General features: G+C 47.8%; 1 protein-coding gene across 6 annotated transcripts in view; it reads left to right on the top strand.

Annotated features, from left to right (window-relative positions):
* The window catches only part of KCNQ1 (potassium voltage-gated channel subfamily Q member 1), a 329,509-nt gene that overhangs the window by 14,707 nt on the left and 289,859 nt on the right, over window positions 1–24,943 (top strand). The window lies entirely within an intron of this gene.

The following is a 24,943-nucleotide window of genomic DNA, read 5'->3' as shown; positions in this document are numbered from 1 at the left end:
GGTGCTGCTGGGAAAGATGGGGAGATGGGGCTACCCTGAGGCTTAGGGCCCCTTGGGGACAGCTGACCTAGGGCTGCATGGTCCTAGTACAGTGTCTAGCTTGGGGTTCAGAGACATTCAAGGCAGACCCCTGGGACTCCCTGAGATGCTAGCCATGGTCATTGGCCAGTTGGGGTGGGGTCGGGCTCCATGCTGAGGCCCGTGAGTGACCTCAGCCCCTGCCTGCCCCCAGGCTGCCCCCGAGTGTGCCTGAGCAGCAACAGCCTTGGCCTTCCCAGCTCTGCCCACCTGGCCTAGCACCCTTCAGGGCTGGCACTCTGGGTCTGCAGATCTGTATAATTTGGGGTCCATTTCAGCTGAGGCCTTGCCCTGAAGTCACACCTGCTACTCACCGTGAGGCACCAGTCTGTGCCCGGGAGTGCCGGCAGGCCAGGCATGCCCCAGGGACTTGCCCCTACCCTGGCCATCCTGGCCTGGCCCTTGCATTCACACCAGCCTGGACACCGTGGTCTGCCTCTGACTTCTGCCTGCAGCCTGCCAGGTTGAAGTCACCTCGCAGGAGGCCAACTGGGCTTGGGCTCTGCAGCCTGCAAGGTCCGAGGGTCCCTGCTTCCCTGCTCTGGGTGGGTCAGAGGTGCTGGGGCCACTCCGTCCCTCTGGTGGTCATTGCCAGCACACCTGTGGACTATGCCCTCCTGACTCCAGAGACCGGGCCCTTCCCAGGCTGTGACGGGCCCATGAATGTTACAGTGTGCTCAGGAGTGTGGGAGTATGAGGGGTGTTTCCAGAGGGGATGTGGTGGGAGTGGGGCTCCCCAGACCCAAGCTGAGGGGGCCAAGCTGTGGCTGAGAGCAGAGCAGGGCTGGCCAGCAGGCCCAGGGCCGGGGCGGGGAGCCTCTGCAGTGGGGTACTGGATTTAGCGCCCTGTGGCTCCTGGGCTGGGGCTGGGCTGTAGCGCCCTTGTGATACCCGCGGAGGGGCGATTGGGCTGCTGCAGACATGGCTGCTGGGGGCATGGCTGGACGCGGGGCTGTCTCTTCTTTGGTGAAGTGTCTGTTCAGATCTTTTGTCTGTTAGGACAGCGTGGGCTGTTTCCTTTTTGGTGAATTTCGGAGTTCTTCCTCATATCTTGGTCACAAATCCCTGGTGTCCGGCAGCAGGTGGGAGCGAGCCGACGCCTGTGCATCTGGTGCGCCTGCCTGCCGCAGCCGGGAGCAGCGGACAGAGGCCCCTGGCTGACCGGACTCTCTCAGGGTGTGTGGTGTGGCCGGGAGCCGAGGGGCCACAGGAAGGCAGATATGCCTCAGGAGGTGGCCCTCGGACACACAGCTCCAGGGCCCTTTGTGAGTACATGGGGGCGTGGGGGGCACTGGGTGGAAGGCAGCCTCAGAGCTGGTGCCTGGGAAATGCCCATTCCCACCCGAGCTCTCAGCCCTTCATGTGCCATGGTCAGCCACATGGGCCCCTTGCCAGAGTAACTTTGTGAAGAACAGCTTTGCTGATGTGATTGGCATGCAGGCTGCACGCATTAAAAGCTTTGCTTGCTTGGCCTGGACATAGGCCGGTGTTCGTGGAGCCACCAGCGCAGCATACGTATGCACAGAGCGCCCTCCTGCCCCCGCCCCCAGCAACCCCCAGCTGCTGCTGCTCCACAAGCAGCTTGGTTTGGTAGCACTTCCTGTAAGTGAAGCACACAGGGAATGCCCGGGTCTGGCTGCCTTCACGGGGCATTGACGCCTCGAGGTTCATTTGGGATGGGGCAGGTACGGGCTGGTTGCCCTCTCCAAAGCTGCGTGGTTCCCATCAAATGGGCGGCCCTGGGGCTGTGTATCCTCCCCCGAGGAGGGGCGATTGGGCCGCCGCAGACATGGCTGCTGGGGGCGTGGCCGGACGCGGGGCTTCTCTTCTTTGGTGAAGTGTCTGTTCAGATCTTTTGTCTGTTAGGACAGCCTGGGCTGTTTCCTTTTTGGTGAATTTCGGAGTTCTTTCTCCTATCTTGGTCACAAATCCCTTATCATCTGCATGCTCTGCAAGATTCTCCGAGTTCGCCTGTCTCCATTCTCTTAACTGATTCGGAGACGGACGGTGGAGGGCCCGGGCTGGGGGCTCAGAGCCCTAGCCTCGGACCCTAACAGAGCCGGGCAGAACGCCCGGGAGGGAAGGTGACACGCTCAGTTTCTGGGTCCCCTGCTGGGTGAGCGCGTGGGCAGGGGGCCGAGGGTGGTGGTGCTCATCACTGATTAGGCCTCTGCCTGCCGTGAGCACCTGACCAGGTCGCCACCCCTCACCAGGCCCCTTCCATGTCTGGGGGTGCATGGGAGAAGGGTACCTGCCCTGCTAGCCCCCGTGTTTGAGGAATGGATGCAATAGTGCTGCGAGCCTAGCCAGTCCCATACCTCCTTGGGCACTGGGAGGGCACCCTGACCTTCCAGGGCCACCAGGGGTTGGCTCACAGTGCTGGGCCAAGACTCCACCCTGGGGTCCCTGGCCCCCAGGCCTAACACCCTAGGGTACCTGGATGGGCATGCAGAGAGTGCTTTTGGTGAGTAGGTGGGCATGGGCTGGGACTGACACTTGAGGGGATCTGTGCCATTTGGGGGAAGAGTTTCCTGCCCCCACCCCCAAGCTGGTCCCTGGGTGGCTAGCACCCTTCAGGCAGAGTGGGGCATAGAGTCCCACGCACCTCAAGCCCCTCCCCCCTGCTTGTGGCCCAGGAGGTTCCCTCCCCGGGGGCTGACTCGCCTGCTCCCTTGGGAAGGTGTTGCCTGTAGGGGAGGAGTAGCTGGCACAGGAAGGAGTGCCCGCGGCTGCTGGGCTGCTGGGGTGTTTCTGTTATTTTTTGTGAATTTTATGGCTGCTCCTGTATTTGTACAAAAATTCAACAAACTGGGAACAAATAGTGGCTGGGGGCTGTGCTTTGCTTGGGAGTCCCAGGGGTGGGGGTCAGGGAGTCAGAAAGGAGCGCAGGCCTGCAGGGCTCCTGCTCCGGGGCGCAGCACGGAGGGGCCTGGGGAGTGGGAGGCGGCATCCTGAGTCCTGCCCAGCTGGGACGGCTGGTCCTCCGGGTGTGGGGCTGGGGCAGGTGAGGGGTAAGGTCCCAGCCCTTCCCAGGGGAGCAGGGCTGGGGAAGGGGTCCTTGCCAGGGGCCCTTTCCTGTCCGGGTCTGTCACTGTGTCCCCAGTGGTGGCACAGTGCGTCATCAGCCCTGATGAGTATCTGGAGCGCGCAAGCTGGTGCAGCCTGCTGTCACGCGTCCCTAAGCCCAGACAAGCCTGCAGCCTGTGGGGGCTCACGGCCCTGACCACTAGGCAGGAGGGTCAAGGGGCCAGCCTGCCCAAGATGACTGTCACCTAGCGTGAGCTACCTGGGCAAACAGGCCAGCCGGGAGCCCCTCCGGCCGTGGCAGGGTGACCCTCATCCCATGGGAGGCCTGGGAAAAGCCTCGCCTTCGTGGCTATGGGAGGCCATCCTTGTTGTCAAACCTGCCGGCAACAGCCTGGTGCCAGGAGCCATGGGAGGTGGGGCGGGCGGCCAGGGCCACGTTGCTCAGAGGACAGGGCTGGGGGGACACTCTGTGCAGGGGCCACTCAGCTTGGAGGCTTGCCTTGTAGGCCCTGATGGGGCAGCCAGACGCCCAGAGGCCGGCAGGCCCAGGCAAGGGGGCAGAAGCTGGGGTCTCGGGGGTAATGTTTTAGGGACCCAGCTCCTCCTGTCCGCTGCTCTGCTGGCTTGGCAGTGACAAATGGTGTCTCCCATGGTACCTGGGGCCACAGCAAAAGAGAGACAGGGAGATATGGTGCCTGGCCGGGCAGTGGTGGGCCATTGCTCAGTGCCATGGCGCCCGCACCCACCCATTAGGAGGCCGTGCTGATCACCCTGCTGGGGTGAAGCACCCGCTCTCCAGCTGAGCAAGTGGGGCCCCAGGAGCCAGGTCCCCAAGTAGCCAGCAGGCAGCAGGCGCCAGGTGCCACCAGATGCTTACTGTTGTACCCGCAGGGAGGGGCGGGCAGCCAGGCTGAGGTCTCTGAAATATTAATGACCTGACATCTGCTGGTGGCCCTGTCGCTGCCCAGACAAAAGGCTTTTGCGTCAGAATGTCCTGGGCAGGTGTGAGCCCTGTGCTGGGGGCCAGTTCCTGGGACAGAGGGGCTCGGTGCGGGTGGCCACACCTGCTGCTTTTCTGGCCTTGGTGGGCTACTCTGTGTAACTGGCGGGGTTCAGCTTAGGTGTGAGGAAGAGTGCATTCATGGCTGGGATGGATTATTCTGGATCATGACAGTGGTCAGCCTTCCACGGGGTGGACCCTGGGTGTGCTCTGGGTGACTGTCCAGGCGTGGTGGGGCTCACTCAGCAGCACCTCTCCACAGCCCTACGCCAGCTTCATCACAGGTGGGGAAACCAAGGCCCAGCTGGCGGGGGGCGGAGCCATGTGAGAAGCCAGACATTCGACTGCAGAGATTACCTCTGTGTGTGTGTGTGGTGTGTGCTTAAATATGCAAGCTTTTATTGTGGTAAAAATACACCTTAGTTTAAAGCACACAGCTCAGTGGCATTTGGCACAGTGCATGGTGCAGCGCAGCCATCCCCTCTTCCTCATTCCTGGACATTTTCATCCCCAGCAAAGGAGCCCACTCGGGTCCCTCGCAGCCCCTCCCAGCCCAGGCCACGGTCAGGCTGCTTTCTGCTCTACGTCTTCCAGCTCTGGGTGTTTGGTATAAATGGAGTCATACAGTGGGTGGTCCATTATGCCAACTTCTTTCACTCGTAATGTCTCAAGCTTCATCCACGTTGCAGCTAGTGTCAGAATTTCAGTGCTTTTTAAGTCAAATAATATTCCATTTTATGGACAGACCATATTAGTTTGTCTGTCGATGACACCAAGGGGCGTCCACCTTCGGGCTGCAGGGAGTAGGGTTGCAAGGAACGTGCATGGATGAGTTTTTGTTTGAACACCTGGTTTTGATTCTTTGGAGTCTACACCCAGGGGTGGGACTGCAGGATCACATGACTGCTGCCCAGCGCTGCCCAGGGGCTTCTAAGCAGCCTTTTACCTGGGCAGCCACCCAGTGAGTCTTGGTTTTGAATTGCACCAGCCCCCACTCCTGCCTGCACCCCTGTGCCCAGGCCTTCCCTGGGCCAAATTCCTGTCGCCACCTGGAGTGCCCCCTACTTCCTTTGAGTGAAACCCTGCTCCTGTGCCCCCATGTGAAGCGGCAGTGGAGTTTCAGTTCCTGGATTCCAGCTGAGATGAGAGAAGCCTCCTTGACAGTGGTGTGTGTGTTCCAGACCAGGCCCAGGGGAGGAGCCCGTCTCTTGAAGGAAGGCAGAGACCCTGCCTCCTTCCCCACGGTGGGGACCCACAGCCTGGGGCAGGACCACCCCACGGGCTGCCGAGGCTCAGCCTCCCGGCCTCTCCCTCCCTGTGCGCTGACCTTGCCTCCCGCAACCTCTTTCTTGCCACTGAACTTCAGAATCCCTCCCCCGCAGCTCTGCCTGCTTCCTTCCCTCCTCCTCTCAGGGCGGGTGCTCCTCGGGGTTCCCCACCGCAGAGGGCACCCCACCTCCTGACTCCCTTCTGCTTTCTACCCACTCTTTCCCAGCGGCACTGCCCACGTTTCCCTCTGTTCCCCCAGATGAGAACAAAACAGAAGGCACCCAGCCCTCTACCATGCCCCCACCCACCCAGGCTGGCTTCTCCCTCTTGCCCTGGAAGGCCAGGCATCTCCATGCCCCTTCCTGAAAGCACGCGTCTTAGGACTGATTAAAAACAAGCAAAGGAACTATAGTTACATGTTGCCAATAAAAATCACAAAATCAGGCATGGCACCATCAAGGGAATGGCTGAGGATTTTCAAGCACACGCACCCTTAAGAGATAGCAGAGGCTGCAGCTGTGACCTTGAATAAAGAAATTGGGAAAGGAGGGTGATTTGAAGTTGCTAAAGATACAGCCAGTTCTGAAGCCGCAGGTTTCATGAAGGGCAATAAAATAAAAGCTATTTAAAGTACAAAGAGCCAGAAACTTGAGTCACCTCACCCAGCCTGTGAAAGATCAAGAAATGAAAAATAATCTGAATTGTTAATATGGTTAGATCGATAGTAATATCAACTGAACCTTGTACCCTATAAGCAAAAGATAGACCTGTTAATGATATTCCTGGAATAGTTGTAAAAGTTGGTTTTAAACTTGATCACAGAGCTTCAGCTTCTCAAATTAACAAAGTGTACTGGATTTTACTGATTTCCATGTAAGTTTAAAGCTGGCTACAGGTTTAATTAGTAACAAGTTTAAGGAAGAAAAATGTACTTAGAAATAAAAACTGCCGCAATGCTATTACTGTGTAAGAGATGTAAAAATTGAAGGGATGCGTACATACCTGTGTACAGGCAAATTTATAGCTACTTTCATTCTTAAAAAAGAATAAAAAGCTAAACTAAGCATGTAAGTTAAAATTTCACAGTAAGGAAGCAGAAATGAAGAAAGATAAAAATAGAAAATGATACATTAAAAACCAGAAAAACTGAATTGACAGCTCTATTCCGGAAGTGATTTTTGTCCTTTGGGGGGGGGGAAAATGACACACCTTTCATAATGTCAATCAAGGAAAACAGCAAGTATCTAATTAAAAATTAGACAGGAGAAGACTTTTAGTGACAGCCTTACAAAAGGCTTTACATTTGACAGTGGCGTGTAAAAGCGGAAGTCTGTGAAATGCTTGCTTATTTGGGAAAAGATACCAAATTAGAGTTGAGCCAGTGAGAAGCAGAAAACCTCTGAAGAGTGGACTATGTTTGAAAAGTCACTGAAGTGCCACTATGCACTCATCAGAGAATAAGGTGGCACATCGTGAGGACCCTCCGCAGGGTGGTGGCAGTGGGTGCTAGATGCCGGCTCTGTGGGTGTCACAGTGTTTTCGTTCTGTACGTCTGAAAACCTCCACGTGTGGGATAAAGAATAAGAAGAGAGGAGGGTCTTCTTTCAAAGTCGTTGGCAACTTTTCTCCTGGGCAGCCTCCAGCCGTTGGGTTCAGGTGGGGCTCCCGGCCTCTGAGTGCCCCAGGGGTGCCCCACCTGCTTCCGCTGCAAACACAGTGCTGACGGGAGCATCCAGCCAAGAAGCCAAGAGAAAACTGCAGACCAACCGTGTGTCCAAGCGGAGATGAAACCCGACTCGGTCCAGAAGTGCGCTAAAAATGACATGCACACAAAAGGATGAAAAATGGGCAAAACGCATGCAAGAAAACAGCCCCGCGGCCACACTGACCTCCCAGTGGACCGGGGAGGAGTAGAGGGAGAGCCTCCCGGTGGCTGAACGCCAGTGATCAAGGGGGAAGAGACGCCGTCGGAAAGTCACCAGCAGGGCCGCCACCAGCGGGCGGAAGTCTGAGCAGCCGGAGTTCTGGTCTCAGCGCATCTCCCCACGTTACTCGTAATTAATTCCAAGGGAGATGTAACTTCCAGGGACAGGATGAGCAGACGCTGCTGTATTACACACCCGAGCAAGGTGAGCATCCCGAGGAACGGGGCAGACCAACTTCAAGACCCCGGAACCATGACCTCAGCTGCATTCTTGTGAAAGACATGCAGGGTAACAGCCCTGTGTCAGCATGCGTTTCCCGACTTTGACAGCAGTCCTGTGGTCACGGGAGGCAGAGTTCTTGGCCCTGAGGAATGTGCACACAGTATTTAGCAGAAAACCTACTCTCGGACGGTGCAGAAAAACCCGAGGGAGATGGGGAGGCAGGGTGAGAGAGCGGGAAATGGGGCAGGCTGCGAGCCTGGGGGGAATCTGGGCAAAGGGCATTCGGGAGTTCCTATTCTTGCAACTGTCCTGTGAGTTTGAAACTAAGCTGTTTAAATGAAAAGTTACAAAGAACTACCACACCACTTTGAATCTGTCTCCTGACCACGGGAGGGGGTGGCTTGTTCCTCGGAGTCACACTGGTGTGTTACATTGCACCCCTGACTCCGATCAAAGCACTTGATCGTTTCATGAGCTGCTGAAAAGGCCTCTGATTATCTCCTGGCCAAACACATGAACATATATCTAGAAGATTGCTTTTTCTGATTATAAAACTTGGCAGTGTTGAGCGCAGACCATTTGGAAATTTTAAAGAAAAAAATAAAAATCACTTCCTGCACCACAAGCCAGAGATGCCGTGCTGTTGGTTCCCTTCCAGCCTTTTGTCCAGGGGTGTGTGTGTGTGTGTGTGTGTGTGTGTGCACACATCCCCATATGTGTTAGTAGGGTGTGTGCACGTGTGAACACAGAGCAGTCCGTGGTAACTAGTGAGCCCCCACCCTGTGTGGCCACAGGCCATTTGCATGACCTTTCTCTGCCGTAGTTTCTGCATCTGTGCAGTGGGAATAATGAGACTCCTGCTGTGTGATCCTGTGCGGACTGGATGAGCCGATCAGTGCACTTGAGTTAGTGCTGGCTCAGAGGGGCCTCAGCTCCGCTGCCGTCCACGTGTATTTGCCCTCGTGTATTTGCATGAATGTTTGGTAAGGTGGAGATGATGCCAGACCACCCGCCTGAATCCCTTAGTCCTTTGTGATTCGGTGGACGTTTCTCTCACTGTCCACTCTCCTGCAGGGCTTCTCTGTGGCTCCTCCCTTCTTTGTGTTCTTGAACATAACACATTTACCTGCCTCTCTCCCGTTGACATCTGGGTCATTTCCTATTTTATGCTTATAAATAGCATTGTGATGCAAATCCTTGACATTCATTTTTGCCCGGAGCCCAGATTATTTCCTTGGGTCACTTGTGCACAAGGCTGACAGGATCAAAGCATTCCCACGATTTCACGGCTCTGTCACCTCCAGCCAAGCTGCCTTCCGGGAAGCTCTTCCCAATCTGACCTCCTTCCGTGATGCCGGACATCACTTGGTTTTTTTTCCATCCTCTGTAAAGCTGGTTATTATCATAAAAACACTTTGCCCTTTTGATGAGACAAAAATAGCATCTTGTTGTTTGTAGTGAGGGGGGCGCCTTCAGGGCCTGTGTCTCAGGGATTCGCTCACCCAGCTGCCCTCTGGCCCTGTGGCATGAGTCCGTCTTCTGGGTCCTTGGGAGCCTGGACTGCTGCCCTCCAGTGTGCATTCAAGAGAGCAGAGGGGGCCATGAACCAGGTGTAGTGTGTCAGACGGGGTGAGGGCCTGAAAAGACATGGAGCAGGGAGTGAAGGGGGTGACAAGGAGCCCTTTGGTGGGGTGGCCAGGGGGCCGCTCAGACAGGGTGGCATTGGAGCAGAGACCCGTGGGAAGTGCACTGTGCCTGCTTGTAAAGGAGGAACATCAGGCCAGGGGAGACGGCGTGTGCCAAGGCCTTGGGGTAGGACATGCTTGGCTCTTGCGAGGAGCAGCGTGGGGCTTGGGGGCCCAAGCGCAGAGCTCGGGGTGGGAGATGCGGCTGAGCGGTGGCCCTGGGTGATGCCTCTGAAGGCCCAGGGGGCACCCGGGTGCTGAGTGAGGAGTGAGGAGATCTGTCCTGTCTTAGCTGCTGTACTCTAAAAAAAAAAAAAGAATTTAAACTTAAAGAAAAATTCCAAAACAGTACAGAGATCCCCTGGCTCCTCCCCTCCTCCCTGATAGGAATGTCGTCGGTAGCCACATACATCTATCAAAACCTGGGCTGTGACGCTGGCATGTGGCCACTCACTCAACCACACATTTTATTCGAATCCTGCCGATTTTCCTTCTACTGCGCCATCCCCACGTCGAATTCGGTCAGGCCTCTCCCAGCTTCTCCTGTCCCTGGATCACTTGTGCAGAAGGCTGGCATCTCCCCACTGCCCTTGTCTTTCATGACCTGGATATTTCGGCAAGTACTGGTCAGCTGGTCAGCTGTTTTGTAGAATGTCCCTCAATCTGGGTCTGTCTGATGTGTGTCGTGATGAGATCAAGATTGTGCCCTTTTGGCAAGACCACCAGGGATAACATTGGGCTGAGAAGCACCTCATGCCTGGGGCATGTCCCTCATCACTCCAATGGAAGTGAGCTTTCAGATTTTCTCTGCTGTAAACTTGCTATTTCCCCCTTTGGTATGAATAAATATCCGGAGGGTGGTATTTTGACACAATGCAAATATCTTTTTCCTCCTCAAACTGCCCGTTGATTTTTGCATCCACCATAGGTCTTGTCTGTGACAGCTTTTGGGGGTTTGTAATGGGGAGATTGTCATTCTTCTGTAGGGACAGCCATCTTTCCCCCCCACTTATTTATCCAGTGGTGTATACCAGCGTGGTCTCATGGATACGGATTTAGTTTGTGGGCTGTCCTCCGACACTTACCAGTATTGGTTCTCTTTCTGGGAGGGTTCTGGCTGTGGCCGCTGGGCACCCCTGCTGACATGCCCTCATCTGTTTCCCAGCTCGGCTTCCCATGTGGCAGCCTAGATGCCCAGTGTTGCTCGCCTTTTCCTGCCCAGCGCTGAAGTCAGCCACTTCTCCAAGGAGCTCTGCTTGCTTTCACTGGCAAAGGTGTTTAGAAACCTACGCCCTGGAGGTTGGCCGTGCTCCTTCCTACTGACAGCCCTAGGGGACACGTGTGCACAGCCATGCACACCCATACTTGTTTCTGGATCTGGCCCCCCGTATGTGTATACAAATGTAAAGACAGGCTCACACCCGGTCCCAGGTCTCTCCAGTCCCAGCTCCGCGCCCCCGGCTCCTTCCGGTCCCTCCCTGTCTGCAGCAAAACGTCCTTCCCAACAGCAGGAAACTGACTCTCACCAGGTTCACTCGTCTGCTCAACGCTGGCATGAGCATCACGGGGCCACGGGCCCATCCTCCCCCTAGTTCTTTTGCACAAATGAGCAAAAATGCACGTGTGTTTTCTATCATTTTGTTTCTTACATGAAGGGAAGCTGACTATAGATACTCTTTAGTAAAATTTTTAATTGTGATAAAATACACATAATGTAGAACTTACCATCTTAACCATTTTTAAGGAACATTTAGTGGCATTAGGTACATTTGCATTGTTGTGCATCCATTACCACCATCCACCTCCAGAACTTTCCATCTCCTCAAACTGAAGCTCTGTCCCCATGAAACACTAGTTCCCCATCCCCCTCCCATCTGGGGTGCCAACCGCTCTCTTTCTGTCTTGGATTTGAAGACTCCAGGTCCTCCTTGGACTAGAATCCTACTGTCTTTGTCCTTCTGTATGTGGCTTATGTCACCCAGCATCATGTCCTCAAGTTTCATCCACATTGTAGCAAGTGTCAGAATGTCCTTTTTAATGGCTGAATAATATTCCATTGAATGTTCTTCACCCATTTATCCATCAATGGACACTTTGGTTGCTTCTACTTTGGACTATTGTGGATCATGCTGCTGTGAATACGAGGGTGCAAATATCTGTTTGGGACCCTACTTTCAATTCTTTTGGACATATACCCAGAAGTTGGGTTGCTGGTTCATGTGGTGATTCTGTTTTTAATTTTTTTGAGGCCCTGCCATGCTGTTTCCTTCAGCAGCTGCACCATTTTACATCCTCACCAGTGCATAATGCTCCCGATTTCTCCACAGTCTCATCAACACTGGTTACTTATGGTAGTTAGTAGCCACCCTGATGGGTGTGAAGTGGAATCTCATTGTGGTTTTGATTACATTTCTCTAAAGACTTGTGCTATCAGGTATTTCACATTTGGGATGTTGGGCATTGTTCGTCTTCTTGAGAGAGACGTTTATTCAAACCCTTTGCTACCGTCTTCAGTTTTACTGAGGCGTAACTGTAATATTATAAGGTGTTTCAAGTATGCAACATGATGGTTTGATATACATATACATCATGAAAGGATTCCTCCCGAGTTAATGAACATATCCATCATCTCACGTATTTACCTTTTTTTTGGGTTGAGAATATTTAAGTTCTACTCTATCAGCAAATTTCAATTATGCAAGTGTGGTGTCAACTGTAGTCACTATGTTGTATGTTAGATCCTCAGACTTCATTCACCTTATAACTGAAATTTTGTATCCTTTTAACAATCTCTCCTTATTTCCCTTATCCCACAAGCCCTGGCAACTACTTTTCTACTCTCTATGAGTTCCACTTTATTTCTTTAGATTCTGCTTATAAATGTATGTTTTTAGTTCCATATGTAAGTGAGATCATATAGTATTTGTCTTTGACTTATTTCACTTACCATGGTGCCTTCAGGGTCCATCCACATTCTCACAAGTGATAAGATTTCTTTCTTTCTTTTTTTTTTTTTGAGAGGGCATCTCATATTTATTGATCAAATGGTTGTTAACAACAATAAAATTCTGTATAGGGGGGTCAATGCTCAATGCACAATCATTAATCCATCTCAAGCCTAATTCTCGTCAGCCTCCAATCTTCTGAAGCATAACGAACAAGTTCTTACATGGTGAACAAGTTCTTACATGGTGAACAGTGCAAGGGCATTCATCACAGAAACTTTCGGTTTTGATCACACATTATGAACTGTAAACAATCAGGTCAAATATGAATATTCATTTGATTTTTATACTTGATTTATATGTGGATCCCACATTTCTCCCTTATTATTATTATTATTTTTATTTTTAATAAAATGCTGAAGTGGTAGGTAGATGCAAGATAAAGGTAGAAAACATAGTTTAGTGTTGTAAGAGAGCAATTGTAGACGATCAGGTGTGTGCCTGTAGACTAAGTATTAATCCAAGCTAGACAAGGGCATTAAAACATCCACGGATGCAGAAGATTTCTCTCAAAGCAGGGGGGGTGAGGTTCGGAGCCTCACCACTGTTGATCCCCAGTTTCTCACCTGATGGCCCCCCTGCGACTGTGCCTGTCTTAGGTTGTTCCTCCCTTGAGGAATCTTACCCGTCTCTGGCTAACCAGCCATCTTCCGGGGCCATACAGGGAAATGTAAAGTTGGTAAGTGAGAGAGAAGCAATATTGTTTGAAAAGGTTAGCTTTTTACTTCTTTGCAGATTCATGCCCTGTGGCTTCTATGCCCAGCATTTGTCTTGAGGTATCTTTACCACTTGGAGGAATTATGATACTCGGTAAATTCGATATGAGGCATGAATTCTATTTAAGGGTTATAATTAGGAAGGAAGAAGAAAAGCTATAGAGGTAGCATATGGAAGAAAACATGGGAAGATTGATTATTTCTTTGACATGTCTTCTTGTAGAGTAACTTAAGCATGTATAGGTTTTAACTACTAATTAAATTGTGCACACACGTTAACATAATAGGAATACAGTTACACAACCAAAGCAAATCTATAATTACCAGCCACCTCCAGTGAAGCCAAGAAAACCATTTAGGCACCCTAGGCATTTGTGAAAATTTGTCTATGATATGATGGATATTGTCCAACTGTACTTGAACAGTCTGAGAGAAATCAGACAAATTAAAACAACCCATTCCTGGGAACTGTTCACATCCCATATGTTCTTTTAACTGTAGATAGTCTGTAGTCGTAAGATTTTGGAGCGCTACAACTTGCACTTCTCCTAATTCTTGGTTGAGTTCCAACAGTATAGATCCGGTCATATTCCTTGCTTTAATGAAAGCACAGGCCAGCTTAGATATCTCCTTCTTCACTCCAGGAACCAGTGGGATGGATGCAGCTACAACTGCAGCATCGCCTGGATCTTTGTTGAGGTTTTTTGATGATCATCTTCTGGAATGACTCTTCCAGAGGATGTTGATGTTGGAAGTTCTTCTTCATATCATAGCTTAGTTCATTTTCTGGGTAGCCAAATTAGGCTTTGATCCTCTGTATAAACACAAACAGACCCTTTGCCCACACTTTGATATGCCCTTTATACCATTGTGTAGAACTCATTGGAGGTCACCACACAGGAACTGCTTTTTATTTTTTTTTTGTTACCATTAATCTACACTTACATGACAAATATTATGTTTACTAGGCTCTCCCCTATACCAGGTCCCCCCTGTAAACCCCTTTACAGTCACTGTCAATCAGCATAGCAAAATGTTGTAGAATTACTACTTGTCTTCTCTGTGTTATACAGCCCTCCCCTGTCTCCCACCCCCCCATGCATGCTAATCTTAATATCCCCCTCTTCTTCCCGCCCCCTTATCCCTCCCTACCCACCCATCCTCCCCAGTCCCTTTCCCTTTGGTACCTGTTAGTCCATTCTTGGGTTCTGTGATTCTGCTGCTGTTTTGTTCCTTCAGTTTTTCCTTTGTTCTTATACTCCACAGATGAGTGAAATCATTTGGTATTTCTCTTTCTCCGCTTGGCTTATTTCGCTGAGCATAATACTCTCCAGCTCCATCCATGTTGCTGCAAATGGTAGGATCTGCCCTTTTCTTATGGCTGAGTAGTATTCCATTGTGTATATGTACCACATCTTCTTTATCCATTCATCTATCGATGGACATTTAGGTTGCTTCCAATTCTTGGCTATTGTAAATAGTGCTGCGATAAACATAGGGGTGCATCTGTCTTTCTCAAACTTGATTGCTGCGTTCTTAGGGTAACTTCCTAGGAGTGGAATTCCTGGGTCAAATGGTAAGTCTATTTTGAGCATTTTGATGAACCTCCATACTGCTTTCTACAATGGTTGAACTAATTTACATTCCCACCAGCAGTGTAGGAGGGTTCCCCTTTCTCCACAGCCTCGCCAACATTTGTTGTTGTTTGTCTTTTGGATGGCAGCCAGCCTTACTGGTGTGAGGTGATATCTCATTGTAGTTTTAATTTGCATTTCTCTGATAATTAGCGATGTGGAGCATCTTTTCATGTGTCTGTTGGCCATCTGTATTTCTTTTTTAGAGAACTGTCTTTTCAGTTCCTCTGCCCATTTTTTAATTGGGTTATTTGTTTTTTTGTTTGTTGAGGCGTGTGAGCTCTTTATATATTCTGGATGTCAAGCCTTTATCAGATCTGTCATTTTCAAATATATTGTCCCATACTGTAGGGTTCCTTTTTGTTCTATTGATGGTGCCTTTTGCTGTACAGAAGCTTTTCAGCTTAATATAGTCCCACTTGTTCATTTTTGCTGTTGTTTTCCTTGCCTGGGGAGATATGTTCAAGAAGAGGTCACTCATGTTTATGTCTAAAAGGTTTTTGCCTATGTTTTTTTCTAACAGTTTTATGGTTTCATGACTTACATTCAGGTCTTCGATCCATTTTGAGTTTACCTTTGTATATGGGGTTAGACAATGGTCCAGTTTCATTCTCCTACATGTAGCTGACCAGTTTTGCCAGCACCATCTGTTGAAGAGACTGTCATTTTGCCATTGTATGTCCATGGCTCCTTTATCAAATATTAATTGACCATATATGTTTGGTTTAATGTCTGGAGTCTCTAATCTGTTCCACTAGTCTGTGGCTCTGTTCTTGTGCCAGTACCAAATTGTCTTGATTACTATGGCTTTGTAGTAGAGCTTGAAGTTGGGGAGTGAGATCCCCCCAACTTTATTCTTCTTTCTCAGGATTGCTTTGGCTATTTGGGGTCTTTGGTGTTTCCATATGAATTTCTGAATTATTTGTTCCAGTTCATTGAAGAATGTTGCTGGTAATTTGATAGGGATTGCATCAAATCTGTATATTGCTCTGGGAAGGATGGCCATTTTGATGATATTAATTCTTCCTAGCCATGAGCATGGGATGAGTTTCCATTTGTTAGTGTCCCCTTTAATTTCTCTTAGGAGTGACTTGTAGTTTTCAGGGTAGAGGTCTTTCACTTCTTTGGTTAGGTTTATTCCTAGGCATTTTATTCTTTTTGATGCAATGGTGAATGGAATTGTTTTCCTGATTTCTCTTTCTATTGGTTCATTGTTAGTGTATAGGAAAGCTACAGATTTCTGTGTGTTAATTTTGTATCCTGCAACTTTGCTGTATTCCGATATCAATTCTAGTAGTTTTGGAGTGGAGTCTTTAGGGTTTTTTATGTACAATATCATATCATCTGCAAATAGTGACAGTTTAACTTCTTCTTTACCAATCTGGATTCCTTGTATTTCTTTGTTTTGTCTGATTGCCATGGCTAGGACCTCCAGTACTATGTTAAATAGCAGTGGGGAGAGTGGGCATCCCTGTCTGGTTCCCGATCTCAGAGGAAATGCTTTCAGATTCTCGCTGTTCAGTATGATGTTGGCTGTGGGTTTATCATATATGGCTTTTATTATGTTGAGGTACTTGCCCTCTATGCCCATTTTGCTGAGAGTTTTTATCATGAATGGATGTTGAATTTTGTCAAATGCTTTTTCAGCATCTATGGAGATGATCATGTGACTTTTGTCTTTCTTTTTGTTGATGTGGTGGATGATGTTGATGGATTTTCGAATGTTGTACCATCCTTGCATCCCTGGGATGAATCCCACTTGGTCTGGATTGGCCACAAAGTGTCTGATCCTTTTGATATGCTGTTGAATTCTGTTTGCTAATATTTTATTGAGTATTTTTGCATCTACATTCATCAGGGATATTGGTCTGTAATTTTCTTTTTTGGTGGGATCTTTGCCTGGTTTTGGTATTAGGGTGATGTTGGCTTCATAGAATGAGTTTGGGCGTTTTCTGTCCTCTTCTATTTTTTGGAAAACTTTAAGGAGAATGGGTATTATGTCTTCTCTGTGTGTCTGATAAAATTCCGAGGTAAATCCGTCCAGCCCCGGGGTTTTGTTCTTGGGTAGTTTTTTGATTACCGTTTCAATTTCTTTGCTCGTAATTGGTTTGTTTAACTTTTGTGTTTCTTCCTTGGTCAGCCTTGGGAGGTTGTATTTTTCTAGGAAGTTGTCCATTTCTTCTAGGTTTTCCAGCTTGTTGGCATATAGGTTTTCATAGTAGTCTTTAATAATTCTTTGTATTTCTGTGGAGTCTGTCGTGATTTTTCCATTCTCATTTCTGATTATGTTGATGTGTGTTGATTCTCTTTTTCTCTTAATAAATTTGGCTAGAGGCTTATCTATTTTGTTTATTTTCTCAAAGAACCAGCTCTTGGTTTTGTTGATTTTTGCTATTGTTTTATTCTTCTCAATTTTGTTTATTTCTTCTTTGATCTTTATTATGTTCCTCCTTCTGCTGACTTTAGGCCTCATTTGTTCTTCTTTTTCCAGTTTCGGTAATTGTGATGTTAGACTATTCATTTGGGATTGTTCTTCATTCCTCAAGTGTGCCTGGATCGCTATATACTTTCCTCTTAAGACTGCTTTCGCTGCGTCCCACAGAAGTTGGGGCTTTGTGTTGTTGTTGTCATTTGTTTCTATATATTCCTTGATCTCTATTTTGATTTGGTCATTGATCCATTGATTATTTAGGAGCATGTTGTTAAGCCTCCATGTGTTTGTGAGCCTTTTTTTTTCTTTGTAGAATTTATTTCTAGTTTTATACCTTTGTGGTCTGAAAAGTTGGTTGGTAGAATTTCAATATTTTGTAATTTACTGAGGCTCTTTTTGTGAGCTAGTATGTGGTCTATTCTGGAGAATGTTCCATGTGCACTTGAGACGAATGTGTATCCTGTTGCTTTTGGATGTAGAGTTCTGTAGATGTCTATTAGGTCCATCTGTTCTACTGTGTTGTTCAGTGCCTCCGTGTCCTTACTTATTTTCTGCCTGGTGGATCTATCCTTTGGGGTGAGTGGTGTGTTGAAGTCTCCTTAAATGAATGCATTGCAGTCTGTTTCCCTCTTTAGTTCTGTTAGTATTTGCTTCACATATGCTGGTGCTCCTGTGTTGGGTGCATATATATTTAGAATGGTTATATCCTCTTGTTGGACTGAGCCCTTTATCATTATGTAGTGTCCTTCTTTATCTCTTGTTACTTTCTTTGTTTTGAAGTCTATTTTGTCTGATATTAGTACTGCAACCCCTGCTTTCTTCTCACTGTTGTTTGCCTGAAATATGTTTTTCCATCCCTTGACTTTTATTCTGTGCATGTCTTTGGGTTTGAAGTGAGTTTCTTGTAAGCAGCATATAGATGGGTCTTGCTTGTTTTATCCATTCTATTACTCTGTGTCTTTTGATTGGTGCATTAAGTCCATTTACATTTAGGGTGACTATTGAGAGATATGTACTTATTGCCATTGCAGGCTTTAGATTCGTGGTTACGAAAGGTTCAAGGTTAGCTTCTTTAGTATCTTACTGCCTAACTTAGCTCACTTATTGAGCTGTTATATACACTGTCTGGAGATTCTTTTCTTCTCTCCCTTCTTATTCCTCCTCCTCCATTCTTCATATGTTGTGTGTTTTGTTCTGTGCTCTTTCTAGGGGTGCTCCCATCTAGAGCAGTCCCTGTAGGATGCCCTGTAGAGGTGGTTTGTGGGAGGAAAATTCCCTCAGCTTTTGCTTGTCTGGGAATTATTTAATCCCACCATCATATTTAAATGCTGGTCGTGCTGGATACAGTGTCCTTGGTTCAAGTCCCTTCTGTTTCATTGCATTAAGTATATCATGCCATTCTCTTCTGGCCTGTAGGGTTTCTGTTGAGAAGTCTGATGTTAGCCTGATGGATTTTCCTTTATAGGAGATCTTTTTCTCTCTGGCTGCCTTTAAAACTCTGTCCTTGTCCTTGATCTTTGCCATTTTAATTATTATGTGTCTTGGTGTTGTCTTCCTTGGATCCTTTCTGTTGGGGGTTCTGTGTATTTCTGTGGTCTGTTCAATTATTTCCTCCCCCAGTTTGGGGAAGTTTTCAGCAATTATTTCTTCAAAGACACTTTCTATCCCTTTTCCTCTCTCTTCTTCTTCTGGTACCCCTATAATACAGATATTGTTCCTTTTGGCTTGGTCACATAGTTCTCTTAGTATTGTTTCGTTCCTGGAGATCCTTTTATCTCTCTCTGTGTCAGCATCTATATATTCCTGTTCTCTGGCTTCTATTCCTTCAATGGCCTCTTGCATCTTATCCATTCTGCTTATAAATCCTTCCAGGGATTGTTTCACTTCTGTGATCTCCTTCCTGACATCTGTGATCTCCCTCCGGACTTCATCCCACTGCTCTTGCATTTTTCTCTGCATCTCATCCCACTGCTCTTGCATTTTTCTCTGCATCTCATCCCATTGCTCTTGCATTTTTCTCTGCATCTCCATCAGCATGTTCATGATTTTTATTTTGAATTCTTTTTCAGGAGGACTAGTTAGGTCTGTCTCCTTCTCAGGTGTTGTCTCTGTGATCTTTGTCTGCCTGTAGTTTTGTCTTTTCATGGTGATAGAGACAGTTTGCAGAGCTGGTACGAGTGACCGCTGGAAGAGCTTCCCTTCTTATTGGTTTGTGGCCTTCCTCTCCTGGGAGAACAGCGACCTCTAGTGGCTTGTGCTGGGCAGCTGCACGCAGACAGGGCTTCTGCTTCCTGCCGGGCTGCTATGGAGTTTATCTCCGCTGTTGCTGTGGGCGTGGCCTGGCTGGGGCTGCTCCTCCAAAATGGTGGAGCCCTGTTGGAGGGGGAGCGGCCGGGAGGCTATTTATCTCTGTAAGGGGCCTCTGTGCTCCCTGCTGCCCAGGGGGTTAGAGTGCCCAGAGATCCCCAGATTCCCTGCCTCTGGGCTAAGTGTCCTGCCCTGCCCCTTTAAGATGTCCAAAAAGCACTCTCCAAACCAAAAGAACAAACAGCAACAACAACAAAAAATTAAATTAAATAAATAATTTTAAAAAAAGAAAACACGATTTTCTTTGTCCTCAGGTGCCAGTCTCAGGCACCTGCTCACCAGTCTTGCTTCCCTGTTTCCCTAGTATTGGGGTCCCTGTCTCTTTAAGACTTCCAAAAAGCACTCGCCAAAAAAAAAAAAACAATGGCTGCTCCCGTTTCTTTGTTCTCCGGCATCGGCCTCAGGCACCCACTCACCGGTCCTGCTGCCCTGTTTCCCTGGTATCCAGGACCCCACGCATGCACTGTGTCTGTGCTCTGGTCTGGAATCCTGGGGCTGGGTGTTCAGCAGTCCTGGGCTCCTTCTCCCTCCTGCTCTGACTCCTCTCCTCCCGCTGGGAGTTGGGGGGAGGGGCGCTCAGGTCCCGCTGGGCCGGGGCTTGTATCTTACCCCCTTCGTGAGGCGCTGGCTTCTCTCAGGTGTGGATGTGGTCTGGAGGTTGTCCTGTGTCCTCTGGTCTCTATTTTAGGAAGAGTTGTCTTTGTTATATTTTCATAGATAAATGTGGTTTTGGGAGGAGATTTCTGCTGCTCTACTCACGCTGCCATCTTGGCTCCGCCCCCAAGATTTCTTTCTTTTTTATTGCTGAATAACATGTCATTGTATATACGCACCACAATTAGGTTGCTTCCATACCTTGGCTATTGTGAATAATACTGCAAAGTGCGTGGGGGTGCAAATATTTCTTTGAGGTATTACTTTCTTTTGGATATATATCCAGAAATGGGATGGCTGGATCATCTGGTAGTTGTATTTTTAATTGTTTGAGGATCATCCATCCTGTTTCCATAGTGGCTGCCCCATTTCCCACCAGCAGTGGCACAAGGGTTTCTTTTTCTCCACAGCCTCGCCAACGCTCATTATTTCTTGTCTTTTTGATGACAGCCACTCCATCAGGTGTGAGGTGACAGCTCCTAGTGGTTTTGATTTGCATTTCCTCTGATGATTAGTGAGGCAGAGCATCTTTTCATGTGCCTGTTGATTGTCTGTATGTCATCTTTGGAAAAATATCCATTCAGATCCTTTGCCCATTTTAAAATCAAGGTTTTTGTTTTGTTTTGTTTTTGTTTTTGCTATTGAGTTGTGTGAGTTCCTTACATATTTTAGCTGTTTATTGGACAGCTGGTTTGCTAATATTTTCTCCCATTCCTTAGGTTGGCTTTTCACTTTGTTGATGGCTTCAAAATGTTAATGGACATTTTTAACCATACTAATTCATCCAACCCATAAATATGGAATACTTTCCCACTTATTTGTGTCTTTTTAATTATTTTTATTAATGTCTTATAGTTTTCAGTGTATGGATCTTTCACCTTCTTGGTTAAATGTATCCCTAAGTATTTTATTCTTTTGTGCATGGGATTGTTTTCTTAATTTATCTTATAGTTTATCATTGTATAGAGATGCAACTGATTTTGCATATTGATTTTTGTATCCTGTAACTTTACTGAATTTATTTATTCTAACTAATTAATATAAGAGTCTTTGGGTTTTCTGTATGTAACATCATATTATCTGCAAGTAGAGATGCTTGTATTTATTCCTTTGTGATTTGGATGCCTTTTGATTCTCTGCCTTGCCTAACTGCTCAGGCCAGGACCTCCAGTATCATGCTGAATGGAAGTGGTGAGAATGGGCATCACTGTCCTGTTCCTGATAATTTCTCATCACTGCGAATGACGTTAGCTGTGGCCTTGGCATATGTGGCCTTTTTCATGTTGAGGGCTTTTATCATGAAAGGATTTGAATTTTGTCAAGTGCTTTCTCTGCATCTGTTGAGATGATCATGATTTTTATCTTCCATTTTGTTAATGTGGTGCATCACATTATTGATTTGCAGGTGTTGAACCATCCTTGCATCCTTGCAACAAATGCCACTTGATCAGGGTGTATGATCCTTTAAATGCATTCTTGAACTCAGTTTGCTAATAATTTGTTGAGTATTTTTGCATCTATATTCATCAGGGAATTTCTTGTAGTGACCTTGTCTGGCTTTGGTATCAGAGTAATGCTGGCCTCATAAAAAGAGTTTTGAAGTGTTCCCTCCCCTCCTTTTTGTGGAAGAATTGGTGTTCATTCTTTTTTGAATGTTTGGTAGAATTCACCAGTGAAGCCATCTGGTTCTGAACATTAATTTGGGAGATTTTTAATTACTGATTCAATCTCCTTACTAGTTATTGATCTGTTTAGATTCTCTGTTTCTTCATGATTCAATCTTGCTTGGTTGTGTTTCTAGGAATCTACCCATTTATTCTAGGTTGTCCAATTTGTTGGCATATAATTGTTCATAATAGTCTCTTTGATTCTTTGTACTTCTATTAGTTATAATGTCTACTCTTTCATTTGTAATTTACTTATTTTGAGTTTTCTCTTTTTCTTGGTTAGTCTAGCCAAAAGTTTGTCTATTTTACCTTTCAAAAACCATTTACATTTCATTAATATTTCACATTATGTATTTAGTCTATTTCATTTATTTCTACTGTGATCTTTCTTATTTCCTTCCTTTTGCTAGATTTTGGTTTAGTTTGTTCTTTTTTTTAGTTCCTTGAGGTGTAAAGTTAGGTTGTTTGACATTTTTCTTAATGTAGATGTTTATCACTGTAAACCTCCCCTGTAGAACTGCTTTTGCTGCATCCCATAAGTTTTGGTATGTTGTTTTTTCCATTTTTATTTACCTCAATATATTTTTTACTTCTCTGTTGATTTCTTCTTTGGCCCATGGTTCTTCAGGAGCAAGTTGTTTAACCTCTGCATATTTGTGAATTTTCCAGTTTTCTTCTTGTAATTGATGTCTAGTTTCATGCCATCATGGTTGGAATAGATATTTGCTATGATTTCAATAAATTCTTAGTTAAGACTTGTTTTGAGGCCCAACATGTGGTTTATCCTGAAGGATGATTCGTGTGCGTTCAAGAAGAATGTGTGTTCTGCTGCTATTGGTTGGAATGTTCTACATTTGTCTGTTAGGTCCATCTGGTCTAATGTGTAGTGAAAATCCAGTGTTTCCTTACTGATTTTCTGCCTGGATGATTTATCCATTGTTGAAACTGAGGAACTGAATTCCCTGCTGTGATTGTGCTGGTGTCTAGTTCTCCCTTCAAATCTGTTTTTATTTGCTTAATATATTTAGGTGCTCCTATGTTGGGTGCATGAATATTTACAGGTGTTACATTCTCTTGAGGAATTGGCACCTTATCATTATGTAATGACTTTCTTCATATCTTAATACAGTCTTTGGCTTACAGTCTATTTTGTCTGATATAGACAAAGAGAGGTATAGCTACCTCTCTTTAGGTTTCCATTTGCAGAGAATATCTTTTTTTCAACTCTTCGCTTTGAGTCTGTGTGTCCTTAAAACCAAAATGAGTCTGTTGTAGGTAGTATATAATTGCATCTTGCCAATTTTTCAATTGGGTTATGTTGTTGAGTTGTAAGAGTTCTTTACATATTTTGATACGTGATTTGTAAATATTCTCTCTTAGTCTGTGGGTTGCCTTTTTACTTTGTTAATTGCAGCATTTGCTTTACAGAAATTTTTAATTTTCAGAGACAGAGAATTTCATCTTTAATACCATAGAATAATAATTCACAAGGGGGGCTTTGGGCAAGGGGTCAGTGGGGTCCTGGGGTCCTACCCCTTGGTGTCAGTCACTGCTTCCCCTCCATGTTCAAGGTCAGCATCTCTGCTGCCTGGATGCCCATGCCTGGCAAGGCCTATCCCCTGTCTGAGGTCTTCAGTGGCTTTGCTCTGATAGATGACCAGCTTGTGGAAGGCTGGTCCGTGCCGTGTTGGGGCACTCACTGTCTTAAAGAGGAGTCTCTGTCATGGGCAGAGGTGGGGGAAGGCAGGGCTGCCAGCTGCTCAGAGGATGTGCTGGCTATTCTGGGTGGCAGGCAGGAAGCGGCAGGTCAGTGCAGGGCGTGCTCCCAGACGGCTGCACAGAGGTGTTGGCCTGGTGTCAGTGTTTCCGGTCCCTGTGTCCTTGCCATGTCCTGAGCTGATTCTCGCTTCCTCAGCTGTGAGCTATCTGGCTTGGGCCAGGAGGTATTCCCTGTGATAAAGAAATGGGGTCTTTTAAGGGGAGGGGTCCACAGTGTGGGCAGGGGGCCCGCAGCAATGGTGTGGGCAGCCCTGTTTGGAACATGCCCTTGTTGGTGATGAGTGAGGCCAGGTTGTGCTGGCTGCTGATGCCTCCTGTCAGGATGTGGCCTGACATCTGACTGGTTTCCTGGCATTTTCTTTGCCTCTCTGGTTGGCGTGCACAAAAGCTGAGTTGCTGATATCACCTTCCATGTGGGGTCTCTGGGCCCAGTGCTCAGTTATAAACTGCAGATCTCAGCCCAGAGCCTGTGTCTGCTGCTCCTGGGAGGCCTGACCCTCTGGGATGCCTCTGCTGGGCCTGCAAGACACTCCTGGGCATGGGCTTCCTCTGTCCCCATCTCCAGCTGCTCCCCCTGCACCCTGCTTCTGTCACCTTGGCCACAGCCCTGCCTCAGGGCCTTTGCACAGCAGTTCGCTCTGCCTGGGATATCCATCCCAGCCCTAACTTACATGTCATTCATGGTGACAGCCCTCCTTGTGTTTCCCAGGGCCACTGTTACTATGGGCATTTGTTTTCTCATTTTTGTCTCTTTTTCCTGTGTCTGCCTTGTTCCTGGAGCCTATCATGATGCTGGGGTGGGTGGGGATACATAGGGGACAGACCCTGCTGGCCCTTACGGGCAGGGCAAGGAGTGTGCATTTTATCTTGAGCACCTGGTGGGGGGGCACCTGAGCACTGGAGGGCTTATGGGGGTGCCAGTTGGCACCAGCTGGTCCCTGTTCTAATGCCTCCCACAGGGCCAGAGTGGCACTATCAGGCCTGGGCATCGGTTGTCCTCCAGTGGTGGGGACCTGGTTTAGCTGGTTCTGGTCACTCCTCGGCCTGGAGATCCTCCCTTTGTGATTGGCAGCTGGTGGAAGGTGACAGAGTATCTTGTTCCCCCACATGGCCAGTGACAGTGCTGGGTGGAGGCGCTGACCTGTGTTGTGTCTGTGGCTGGAGCAGAGCCAGGCCACCATCAGGGGATTGAGCACGTTGACAGCTCATGGCATCTGGCATTGTGTGATCCTGCATGGCCATGAGGGAGGGACACCAAGCCCTGGTGGCCGTGGCCACTTCCTCCCTCCAGGCCTGAGAGCCGAGAAGGCTGGGCCTGGCTCCTCGTGGCAATCCAGGCCGACAGCCTTGGCACAGGGGCCCGGAATGCCTGCGCTCTGGGGCTGGCTTACGGGCAGAGGGGCTTGATGGCGACCTGAGGACCTGGGTCCATCTGCCTGGGCCTCTCCCTCATGCAGGGCAAGAGCCCGGGTTGGTGGTACCGA

The sequence above is a fragment of the Manis javanica genome, chromosome 11 (genome assembly GCF_040802235.1).
Source record: "Manis javanica isolate MJ-LG chromosome 11, MJ_LKY, whole genome shotgun sequence".
Classification (NCBI taxonomy): Eukaryota; Metazoa; Chordata; class Mammalia; order Pholidota; family Manidae; genus Manis; species Manis javanica.
The sequence above is the reverse complement of the archived record's forward strand: the minus strand, read 5'-3'. Positions and strand labels throughout refer to the sequence as shown.